Source organism: Oncorhynchus nerka, linkage group LG24, assembly GCF_034236695.1.
Source record: "Oncorhynchus nerka isolate Pitt River linkage group LG24, Oner_Uvic_2.0, whole genome shotgun sequence".
Taxonomy (NCBI): Eukaryota; Metazoa; Chordata; class Actinopteri; order Salmoniformes; family Salmonidae; genus Oncorhynchus; species Oncorhynchus nerka.
This window is the reverse complement of record NC_088419.1, coordinates 15583940-15595252: the sequence shown is the minus strand read 5'-3', so window position 1 is coordinate 15595252 and position 11313 is coordinate 15583940.

Below are 11313 nucleotides of genomic sequence, written 5' to 3'. Positions count from 1 at the left end.
GGCTTGTGTGATAACAATGGACAACATGACCGAATACGGCCAAAATCTTACTGACATGTATGAATACGGACGATAGTTGCTGTACTATATAGTGCACTGTAAAAAGTAATTGCCTAACTCATTGAAGCAACTGAGTAGTAATTACTCAAACATCTTCAACTGCCTGAAGAACTCAAATCATATAAGTGGCACTCAATGAGATGTTCTTATCCCCTAAATGTTTTGAGTACCGTTAACAAATGTTAGGCTATTGAGTAAATATAACTTTATTTATCTGTGTTCTGCTAATCTAAAGTTATTGAGTGTTTACAAGTTATGATTGCTTAATATTTTAAATGATATCTAACATTTATTAAATCAATTGTTCTTACTTGATTCTATAGCGTTTACGTCTTTACTTAACATAATAAAGTAGTAGTCAGACACTTTGATATTTGAGTAAAAAACAAACATTTTTGAAAGTTGTGAATACTGTTTTTAGAGGATTGTGGGTCATTTTTTATGTTTAGATTTGAATGATACTTTTACACAATGTTCTGTACATGTTTGAACAAAGAAAAGTGTTTCTAAAATTGTAGTAAGCAGTTTGTTGTGCTATGAAGTGTAATTGATCACGATGAATGGATATCAAACAGTCAGGAAAATTGATGTTCAATAATGAGAGAAGCCTTTCCCACCATCAACAAGGTCAGGTTGTGCACCACTCATAATGACAGAGGCTAATGCAGCATTCTGTCGTGTTTACAGTTCTACCTCCACTTATAGAGGAGTGAGCACCGTGCTCAACAATGTCTGCTTAACGTGGGTTAAAATTACAAATCCACAAAACACTAAAGATTGTTATGAGAACGATTTACTTTTTATAATGTACTTTTGGTCAACAGTTGTTCCCTACATAGGGAATAGGGTGCCATTTGGGACTAAGACCATGTTAGCAGATGGAGACAGTTGCCATGGAGAAGGAATCACGTAAAGAGTACCCATTCAGGAGAAAAGAGAAAGATGACAGAAGGAAGGAGGGAGAGAGGGAGATGAAGAGAGAGAGTGGGATGATAGAGGGAGAGAGGGAGATGGAGAGAGAGTGTGATAATAGAGGAAGATGGAGAGAAAGTGGGATGATAGAGGGAGATAGAGAGATGGAGAGAGAGTGGGATGATAGAGGGAGTGTGATTATAGATGGAGAGAGACTGGGATGATAGAGGGAGTGGGATTATAGATCGAGAGATGAGAGAGAGTGGGATGATAGAGGGAGATAGGGATGATAGAGGGAGATGGATGATAGAGGGAGAGGGGGAGATGGAGAGAGAGTGGGATGATAGAGAGAGTGGGATGATAGAGGGAGATAGGGATGATAGAGGGAGATGGATGATAGAGGGAAAGGGGGAGATGGAGAGAGAGTGGGATGCTAGAGGGAGTGGGATTATAGATGGAGAGCTGGAGAGAGAGTGGGATGATAGAGAGAGTGGGATGATAGAGAGAGATGGATGATAGAGGGAGAGATGGATGATAGATGGAGAGAGGGAGATGGAAAGAGAGTGGGATGATAGAGGGAGATGGAGAGAGTGTGGGATGATAGAGGGAGTGGGATTATAGAGAGAGATAGATGATAGAGAATGAGATGGATGATAGAGGGAGATAGGGATGATAGAGGGAGATGGATGATAGAGGGATGATAGAGTGAGAGAGGGATAATCGAGGGAGATGGATGACAGAGGGAGATGGATGATAGAGGGAGATGGAGGATAGAGTGAGATGGAGACATGTTGAGGGAGTGGGATGATAGAGTGAGATGGATGATAGAGGGAGATGGAGACATGTAGAAGGAGTGGGATGATAGAGTGAGATGGATGATAGAGGGAGATGGAGACATGTAGAAGGAGTGGGATGATAGAGTGAGATGGATGATAGAGGGAGATGGAGACATGTAGAAGGAGTGGGATGATAGAGTGAGATGGATGATAGAGGGAGATGGAGACATGTAGAGGGAGTGGGATGATAGAGAGAAAGTGAATTAAACAAGAAAGGTTTTTCACATTATTTTCCAGGGCTTTGAAATCGAGGAATGTTTTGCTATACAAACGACTGGGGGATTTAATTGAGAGACAGTACAGAGACGATATGTTATTCTGGCATAGAACAATTCCACGCATGTTAAACAGCAACCCCATTAAAAAACACAAATACAGACGCTAAAATCATACATGTAACACCAACCATTACAGAAAGAAAAAAAAAAAAAAAAAAAAACGAACACTCTTAATTATCCAAAAATGGCAGAACTAACGCAACACGGGGAGACAGTTGAAAGCCTCTTATCCCAGATTCCAGACGAACTCCTAGAAGTTATAAGACGTATGAACGATTCAGGAACGTTAGATGAAAGCATATTAACACAGATTCCAGCCGAACTCTTAGAAATGATTAATCGTATGAACCAGTCAGGGGGGGTTGAGGAAAACATGTTATCCCAGATTCCCGAAGCCCTCATAACCTTAATTAATCGTATGAACGAGAGTCAGACAATTTCGGCCCCGACAACCCCGACAGCGATAGAACAACCCGTAACGCCTAGGTCCGTAGAGTCTGAAACGCCACAAGATGTTTTTGGGGAATTGGACAATTGTCTAATAAATCTGGCGGCAGATGTTCATGATAGACGTGTCAGGGTTGTGTACAGGAATAAATTCAACAATACAGAGATTCGACAGTTTTTCAATTTCCTATGTGTGAATCAGAATCTTGACTATGCTGTATTTTACATGATGATAATGGACACTCTGAATGACCTGTTAGAAACAGCAAGAGATTATGGCGAACCTCGTGATGTCTTACAGTTGGAAATATGTGGAGATAGCCTGCATAATTCAGTATCTCTTATTTTACCCAATGGCGAAGCAGATCTTGAACAATTTACAGCGCTGGTAGAACGCCTTGTTCAGTCAAATTTAGCCATCATAGCCGATCGGACCCTAGAGCTTGTAGTGCAAATAATACGTCAACCACAGGGGGGCGGTGGGCAGAGAAGGAAGCTTGATAGCCTAATGCAGTCAGAAATCATAAGCAATAAAAGGGCCTACTTCATAAACGTTCACAATCCCGATAATAAGCTATGTTTTGCAATAGGCCTAGCGCATTTACTTAACCCCGGATGTACTGATCTGACGGCATTGCAAAAGGCTAGAGAGATCCAAACGGCGGTGGGTCTCGCGATCCATGAAGGCGTGGCATTCTCAGACATTGTCAAATTTGAAAACCTTCTGAATATCAAGATTGTGGTTTTGTACCACAGTAGAGCTAATGCAGCTCTCTTGAAGTTCCAAAACATCCCCCAACCGCACCCCCAGATTCTGTACTTTTATGTGCAAAACGAACATTACTATGCCGTTACAAACGTCACGGCGTTCCTAGGGGCAACCTATGTGTGTAGATCCTGCCATACCGGCTACAGCCGAAAGGGGGGGGCACTCGTGCCGTTATAACTGTTCTGTATGTCAGGATGCCGAGTGCCCTATGCAGACCCTAAACTTGACACCATGTGAGGATTGCCATCGCACATGTCGTTCGACCTACTGTTACGATAAACACAAAATTGAAACATGGCACCCTAAGGCCTGTAAATCTGTAAGCATTTGTGCCATTAACAAGAAATGCCCAAAATGTCATTGCAATTACAGCCTTAAAATAGATAGCCTTAAACCACATGTTTGTGGAATCCTACAGTGTCCAATCTCTAAAGGGGCTCTGAAAAGCAGAAATGCTGAAGTGGTTCAAGAAGTGCCACACGAGTGTTATATTCAGCCCTTGGCTGAAGATGAACCTTCAGAGAAATATGTGTTCTATGATTTTGAGACAAATCAGCAATCGGGGGATCATTTGCCTATTTTTGTATCTACCATGACATTCACGGGGGAAAAGTGGTCTGCAGAAGGATCCAATTGTGCACTACTCTTTCTAAAACATTTTAGAAAACCACAGTACCGAAACTTTACGTTCATAGCGCACAATGCTAGAGCCTACGACTCGTACCTTCTTCTGAACCCCTTGATACAGCAAGGCATAGCGCCGAGGGTCCTAGCGCAAGGGAGTAAAATCCTGTGTTTTGTAGATCCCGCCTTCAACCAGAGATACATTGACAGTTTAAGCTTCTTACCCATGAGATTGGCTCAAATGCCAGAGGCCTTGGGTTTTGAAAACTCTGTGAAAGGCTGGTTCCCCCACTTCTTCACATCTGAGGAGAATCTACACTATATAGGATCATATCCCAGCCCAGAAATGTATGGGTGTGATCAAATGTCTCCCAAAGAGCGAGAGAGATTCATGACTTGGTATGAGACAGTAAGACATGGCACCTTTGATTTCCATAAAGAGATGTTATACGCTATATCTTTTTTTTTTTTTTTTTAACCTATATTGGGCTTTTGGCCTGAAATACCCAAATAACTAGGGGTTAATATTCCAATAATATTCAAACAAATCTTAAAATATGTTTTTTTCATTTACTCACCTCCAGAAATATCCATTATGCGAGATTCCCTTATTCCGAATATTATTATTATTATTTTAATCTGTCCGTGCAGCTCAATATTCGGGCCTTTATGTTTGCGCTAAAGCAATGCTGACAACGTTAAAAAATAGTTCTGTCCCTAACTATCTAAAAGTTCGGAATGAGTTTTTTTGAGAGATGTATGCTACACCCCACCCCATGTATGTCTAGTTTAGAGAACACAGGCTGTGAATTCAAACAACAGGAGGGGATGTCGTGATATCTATGTTTAACCCCCGCTGTTCAGCTGATATCTCGACATGCCTTATGCATGATAGTGCACACCTTGGTTTCAAACGGTTCTCTACAGATAAGAGTTCTGGGACCCCCTGGTTGAAACACCCCCCAACCTTAGGATTTATGTTTACACACACACCCAACCACACACACACACACACACACACACACACACACACACACACACACACACGCCTGTTGCTCCGCCTCAAGACCCCTCCCCACACACACAAACACTCTGATTCTATTTTACTTCGCGACAGAGCTGGAAGACGTTGTTAAATAGGCTTTTCCCAAAGTTAAAGTTTTTTTTTTTTTTTTTAAACATTCCTTTTATTGAATTCCAAAATATTTCGTACAACCTTTAAGACATTGAATTAAGTAACACATTTGAATAATATTTAAACATGCAGCACACGTGTTTTATGTAAAAATAAAAAAAACCTTGGATGCAGGTCTTTGTACATTATTACAAACTTTAATAAAACGTAATGTTCATAACATACCCATGTAGGAATAGACTATAAAATAATACATGGTTTTTTTCAGATCTTACAGTTGTCTGCGCCAGACCCTAGCTTGAGAGAAAAGAGCGCTACCCTTTAGTTAAATGGGGGGGTATACATTTTCAAAAATGAACACCTACATTTTAACACACGTTATAATTCAACATTTATTTTAACTATTTCTTACAGATATAGGGGTCCTGTTAGCCCTGAACATTATCCGTTTCCAATTCCCCATCACAAAGTCTTTTCCGCGCTCCGTCGAAGCTCTGTCCACTTTCCTGCCAGGGAAAGATCCGCCTTCGAACTTGTTGTTGTTCCGGTGTATGTCTCAACGATAACCTATGTTGTTCCGGGGTATGTCTCAACGATAACCTCGGCCATCGCCGTAATTGTTCACGATTTTCGAAAAGACTGTCCAGCTTATTCATCAGGGTTCGGAAAATGTGGTAATCGCGCCATTTAAAACTGAACATTATTTGAAAAAAATGTACATCCTTGCATGCTTTGGAGGATACATATGAACTGACCGTTTTCGTAGCATTTGACCTGTCAAATTGTGCGGGGGCACATATTCAGTACACGTCATCAGGTCATAAGGTCAGCAATCAATCATTTTTGACACCTGTCAGCAATCAATCAATTTGGACACATGCCGTATCCTAATACTCTCTCACAATAATGGCCAACAAATAGTCCCTGGCCACCGACAGTGAGGAATAAACAGTGATCTTCAGATGGAACTGCTGCTCATCCCCATGATTCAAGTATTTGATAAAAGCATGGTGTGTTCGCTACGAAGCTGTCTGCCTCCCACTGATTGAAAGTTTTTACATTCTAAAAAACCTATATCCCTGCAGAGAGTATCAATGTGAAGCTTCCACTAAGAGAGGGAATCAGAATTGGCTAACCGAGGCAGATCAAAAAATGAAAATGTGGTTGTTTTTTTGCTTTCTGTGTGTTTGTGAAAGTATTCATGTGTATTGCATGTTAACAATTGCACACACACACACACACACACGCTGGATGGCACCAGCAGATGCTGATCTATCACAACAAGGTTATGGGTTAGCTGGGTTAGCTGAGGGACAATCAGCTAACGTATCAAGTGTCGCAGAGGAATGCTGATTCAGGATCAATTTTACATTTTAGATCATAATTAATAACATTATATGGACATGCTAGAGTTGATTCTAGATCAGCAATCCTACTCGGGGATGCTTGATCGATACAGCCACAACCAGAAACTGGTAGCTACGGACGTGACAGCACTGTATACTGGGCTTGGCAACATTAGAAACTAACCACAATTTTTAAGGCTTTATTGAAGCCCTCATAAACCCTTTATAAGGCCTATATAAATGATTCAGAAAGCTATTTCAGAGGGCTGGGCAATACTTGGTAAAACAGCAGATATAACCGTTCATGTAACCCTTTATATAGTGTGATTTTGGTTATAAGTGTTATATAAAGCATTTCTATAGACTAGTCATTATGAACCCCCTTTAAAGGTTTACTAGGGTTAGTTTTGTTTAATGTTAATTGGGACAAAAATATGTACTCTTCCTCCCATTGGTCCTCTACCAGGTTCCTTTAGGGCTGGGAGTGTTTCCTCACTACGTGACCTGGCCAGGGAACACTCTGGGTCCTAGTCATAGCCTAAAATGTAACAAGGTCCCAGATTAGGAAACCCTTCTGGCTCTAACACTGAGGAGAGGGATTGAGAGTTTACCCCAGGCTCTGGAACCAAATCACATTCACCTAGTGGCAGCCTAGGCAGAGAGCTCATGTACATTCTCTAAAGGGGTGCAGATCAAGTCTTGATATCATGAATTGGATTCCTGCCTGTAATTTGATGAAAATTAGCATTGTCAACAAGCTAGCAAATGCTAGCTAGCCAGTGTGTGTTTTCATTTGAATTATACCTAACGTTATTGACTTTGGGTAGTTTTTCACCAACGGTGACCCAATAGGAGGCTATGCATTGCAGAATTGGCAGTGGGACAGCTTTTTCATTGCTCAAGAGCATACTTCTGTATCAGGGTGTGGGTTGTACTCTGTGGAGCTTAGAGTCCCAATACAGAGATTCTGAGACATCCCGATGACATGGAGCTGCCTGTCTACCTGACTGCCCTTTGACATGCTGACCTGACCATAAGCTCCGACCACCACCTCCGCTGACCCTCTAGCTACCCTCTAGCTATGAGTTTCCAGATCATCTCAATGGCACGTCCATCTGCTGGAGGTTTCAAGAAGCACTCAAACAGACTTGATCTATCGAACCATAGAACCATAGAACCAAAAAGGGTTCTATCGCTTGCTTCATACAGTGCCTCCGGAAAGTATTCAGACCCCTTGACTTTTTCCACATTTTGTTACGTTACAGCCTTATTCTGAAATTGATTAAATCAATATAAACACAGTACCCCATAACGACCAAGCAATTTTTTTTTTAATGTTTGCAAATGTATTAAAAATAAAAAACTTAAATATCACCTTTACGTAAGTATTCCGAACCTTTACTCATTACATTGTTGAAGTACCTTTGGCAGCGATTACAGCCACAAGTCTTCATGGGTATGGCACACCTGTATTTGGGGAATTTCTCCCATTCTTCTCTGCAGATCCTCTCAAGCTCTGTCAGGTTGGATGTGAAGCATCTCTGCACAGCTATTTTCAGGTCTCTCCAGAGATGTTTGATTGGTTCAAGTCCGTGCTCTGGCTGGGCCACTCAAGGACATTCAGAGACTTTTCCCGAAGCTACTCCTGCGTTGTCTTGGCTGTGTGCTTAGGGTCGTTGTCCTGTTGGAAGGTGAACCTTCGCCGCAGTCTGAGGTCCTGAGCGCTCTGGAGCAGTCCTGAGCGCATCAAGGATCTCTCTGTACTTTTCTGCGTTCATCTTTCCCTCGATCCTGACTAGTCTCGCTTTCCCTGCAGCTGAAAAACATCCCGACAGCATGATGCTGCCACCACAATGCTTCAGGGGGGATGGTGCCAGGTTTCCTCCAGACGTGACGCTTGGCATTCAGGCCAAAGAGTTCAACCCTGGTTTCATCAGAACAGGATCTGCTTTGCCTTTCACTCAGATCCTTCACAGCTGTGTGGAAGTTACCTGTGGTGCTGATGTTTAGGATGAGGCATACAGCATATTTGGACATTTTCACTTAGGGGTGTACTCACTTTTGTTGCCAGAGGTTTAGACATTAATGGCTGTGTGTTGAGTTATTTTGAGGGGACAAAACATTTACACTGTTATACAAGCTGTACACTCACTACTTTACATTGTAGCAAAGTGTCATTTCTTCAGTGTTGTCACATGAAAAGAAATACTCAAATATTTACAAAAATGTGAGGGGTGTACTCACTTTTGTGATATACTGTATATCGTTTTTTGCGTCCTCTAGGGCATTGCTGTCTATATGGAATTTGTATTTGGGGTCCTGGCAACTGGACCAAGAAAAACCAAGAAAACTTTTAAGAAGGAACACCTGCTAATTGAAATGCATTCCAGGTGACGACCTTCTGGATGAGAGAATGCCAAGAGCGTGCAAGGCTGTCTTTTTAAAAATGGCAAGCCATTCTTATTTACAATGACGGCCTACCCTGGCCAAACCTGAATGATGCTGGGCCAATTGTGTGCCGCCCTATGGGACTCCCAATCACGGCCGGATGTGATACAGCCTGGACCAGGGACTATAGTGACGCCTCTTGCACTGAGATGCAGTGCCTTAGACCGCTGCACCACTCAGGAGCCCGCATCAAGGCAAAGGGCGGCTGCTTTGAAAAATGTCAAATATAAAATATATTTTGATTTGTTTGACACTTTTTTGATTACTACATGATTCTATATGTGTTATTTCGTAGTTTTGATGCTTTCACTATTATTCTACAATGTAGAAAATAGTAAAATAAAGAAAAACCCTTGAATAAGTAGATACGTCCAAACTTTTGACTGGTACTGTATATCTGTCTATGTCACGCCCTGGTCTTAGTATTTTGTGTTTTCTTTATTATTTTGGTCAGGCCAGGGTGTGACATGGGTTTATTATGTGGTGTGTTTTGTCTTGGGGTTTTTGTAGGTATTGGGATTGTGGTATAGTGGGGTTATCTAGAATAGTCTATGGCTGTCTGGAGTGGTTCTCAATCAGAGGCAGGTGTTTATTGTTGTCTCTGATCCGCCAGTCAGCCAGACATATTCTTTGAGTGTTTCGTGGGTGATTGTTCCTGTCTCAGTGTTTGTTTGCACCAGATAAGGCTGTTTAGGTTTTCACGTCACGGTTCTCGTTTTGTTAGTTTGTTCATGTGTAGTTTCTTTATTAAAGAACCATGAATCAAAATAACCACGCTACATTTTGGTCCTCCTCTCCTTCGACGGAAGAAAACCGTGAACAGAATCACCCACCACAACAGGACCAAGCGGCGTGGTGACAGGCAGCGGCAGCAGGAGCAGCGAAATCCAGATTTCTGGACATGGGAGGAGATATTGGATGGTAAAGGACCCTGGGCTCAGCCTGGAGAATATCGCCGCCCCAAAGAAGAACTGGAGGCGGCGAAGGCGGAGAGGAGCTGGTATGAGGAGGCAGCACGGCGGCGCGGATGGAAGCCCGAGTCAGCCCCAAAAATGTATTGGGAGGGGGCTCACAGGGAGTATGGCGACGCCAGGTAGGAGACCTGCGCCAACTTCCTGTGCTTACCGGGGGGCTAGAGAGACCGGGCAGGCACCGTGTTATGCTGTGGTGTGTCTCCAGTGCGGGTGCATAGCCCGGTGCGGTACATACCAGCTCCGCGTATCGGCCGGGCTAGAGTAAGCATCGAGCCAAGTGTCATGAAGCCGGCTCTACGCATCTGGTCTCCAGTGCAATTCCTTGGGCCGGCTTACATGGCACCAGCCTTGCGCTCGGTGTCCCCGGTTCGCCTGCATAGCCCTGTGCGGGCTATTCCACCTCGCCGCACTGTTTTAATTTAATTTTTATGTTTTTTTTATTTTACCTTTATTTAACCAGGCAAGTCAGTTAAGAACAAATTCTTATTTTCAATGACGGCCTAGGAACAGTGGGTTAACTGCCTGTTCAGGGGCAGAATGACAGATTTGTACCTTGTCAGCTCGGGGGTTTGAACTTGCAACGTTCCGGTTACTTGCACCCCCTGTTTACTGTCAGGGCGACCGGGAGCATTCAACCAGGTAAGGTTGGGCAGGCTCGGTGCTCAAGAGCTCCAGTGCGCCTGTACGGTCCGGTCTATCCAGTACCACCTCCACGCACCAGTCCTCCGGTGGCAGCTCCCCGCACCAGGCTTCCTGTGCGTGTTCTCGGCCCAGTACCACCAGTGCCAGCACCACGCATCAGGCCTACAGTGCGCCTTGCCTGTCCAGCGCTGCCAGAGCCTTCCTCCTTTACAGCGCTGCCGGAGCCTTCCTCCTTTACAGCGCTGCCGGAGTCTCCCGCCTGTTTAGCGCTGCCAGAGCCTTCCTCCTCTACTGCGCTGCCGGAGTCTCCCGCCTGTTCAGCGCTGCCAGAGCTGCCAGTCTGCAAGGAGCAGCCAGAGCTGCCAGTCTGCAAGGAGCAGCCAGAGCTGCCAGTCTGCAAGGAGCAGCCAGAGCTGCCAGTCTGCAAGGAGCAGCCAGAGCTGCCAGTCTGCAAGGAGCTGCCAGTCTGCCAGGAGCCGCCAGAGCTGCCAGTCAGCCAGGATCCGCCAGTCAGCCAGGATCCGCCAGTCAGCCAGGATCTGCCGGAACCGCCAGTCAGCCAGGATCTGCCGGAACCGCCAGTCAGCCAGGATCTGCCAGAACCACCAGCCAGCCAGGATCTGCCAGAGCCATCTACCTGCCTGAGCTTCCTCTCAGTACTGAGCTTCCTCTCAGTCCCGAGCTTCCCCTCAGTCCCGAGCATCCCCTCAGTCCCGAGCTTCCCCTCAGTCCCGAGCTACCCCTCAGTCTAGAGCTACCCCTCAGTCCAGAGCTACCCCTCAGTCCCGAGCTACCCCTCAGTCTAGAGCTACCCCTCAGTCCAGAGCTACCCCTCAGTCTAG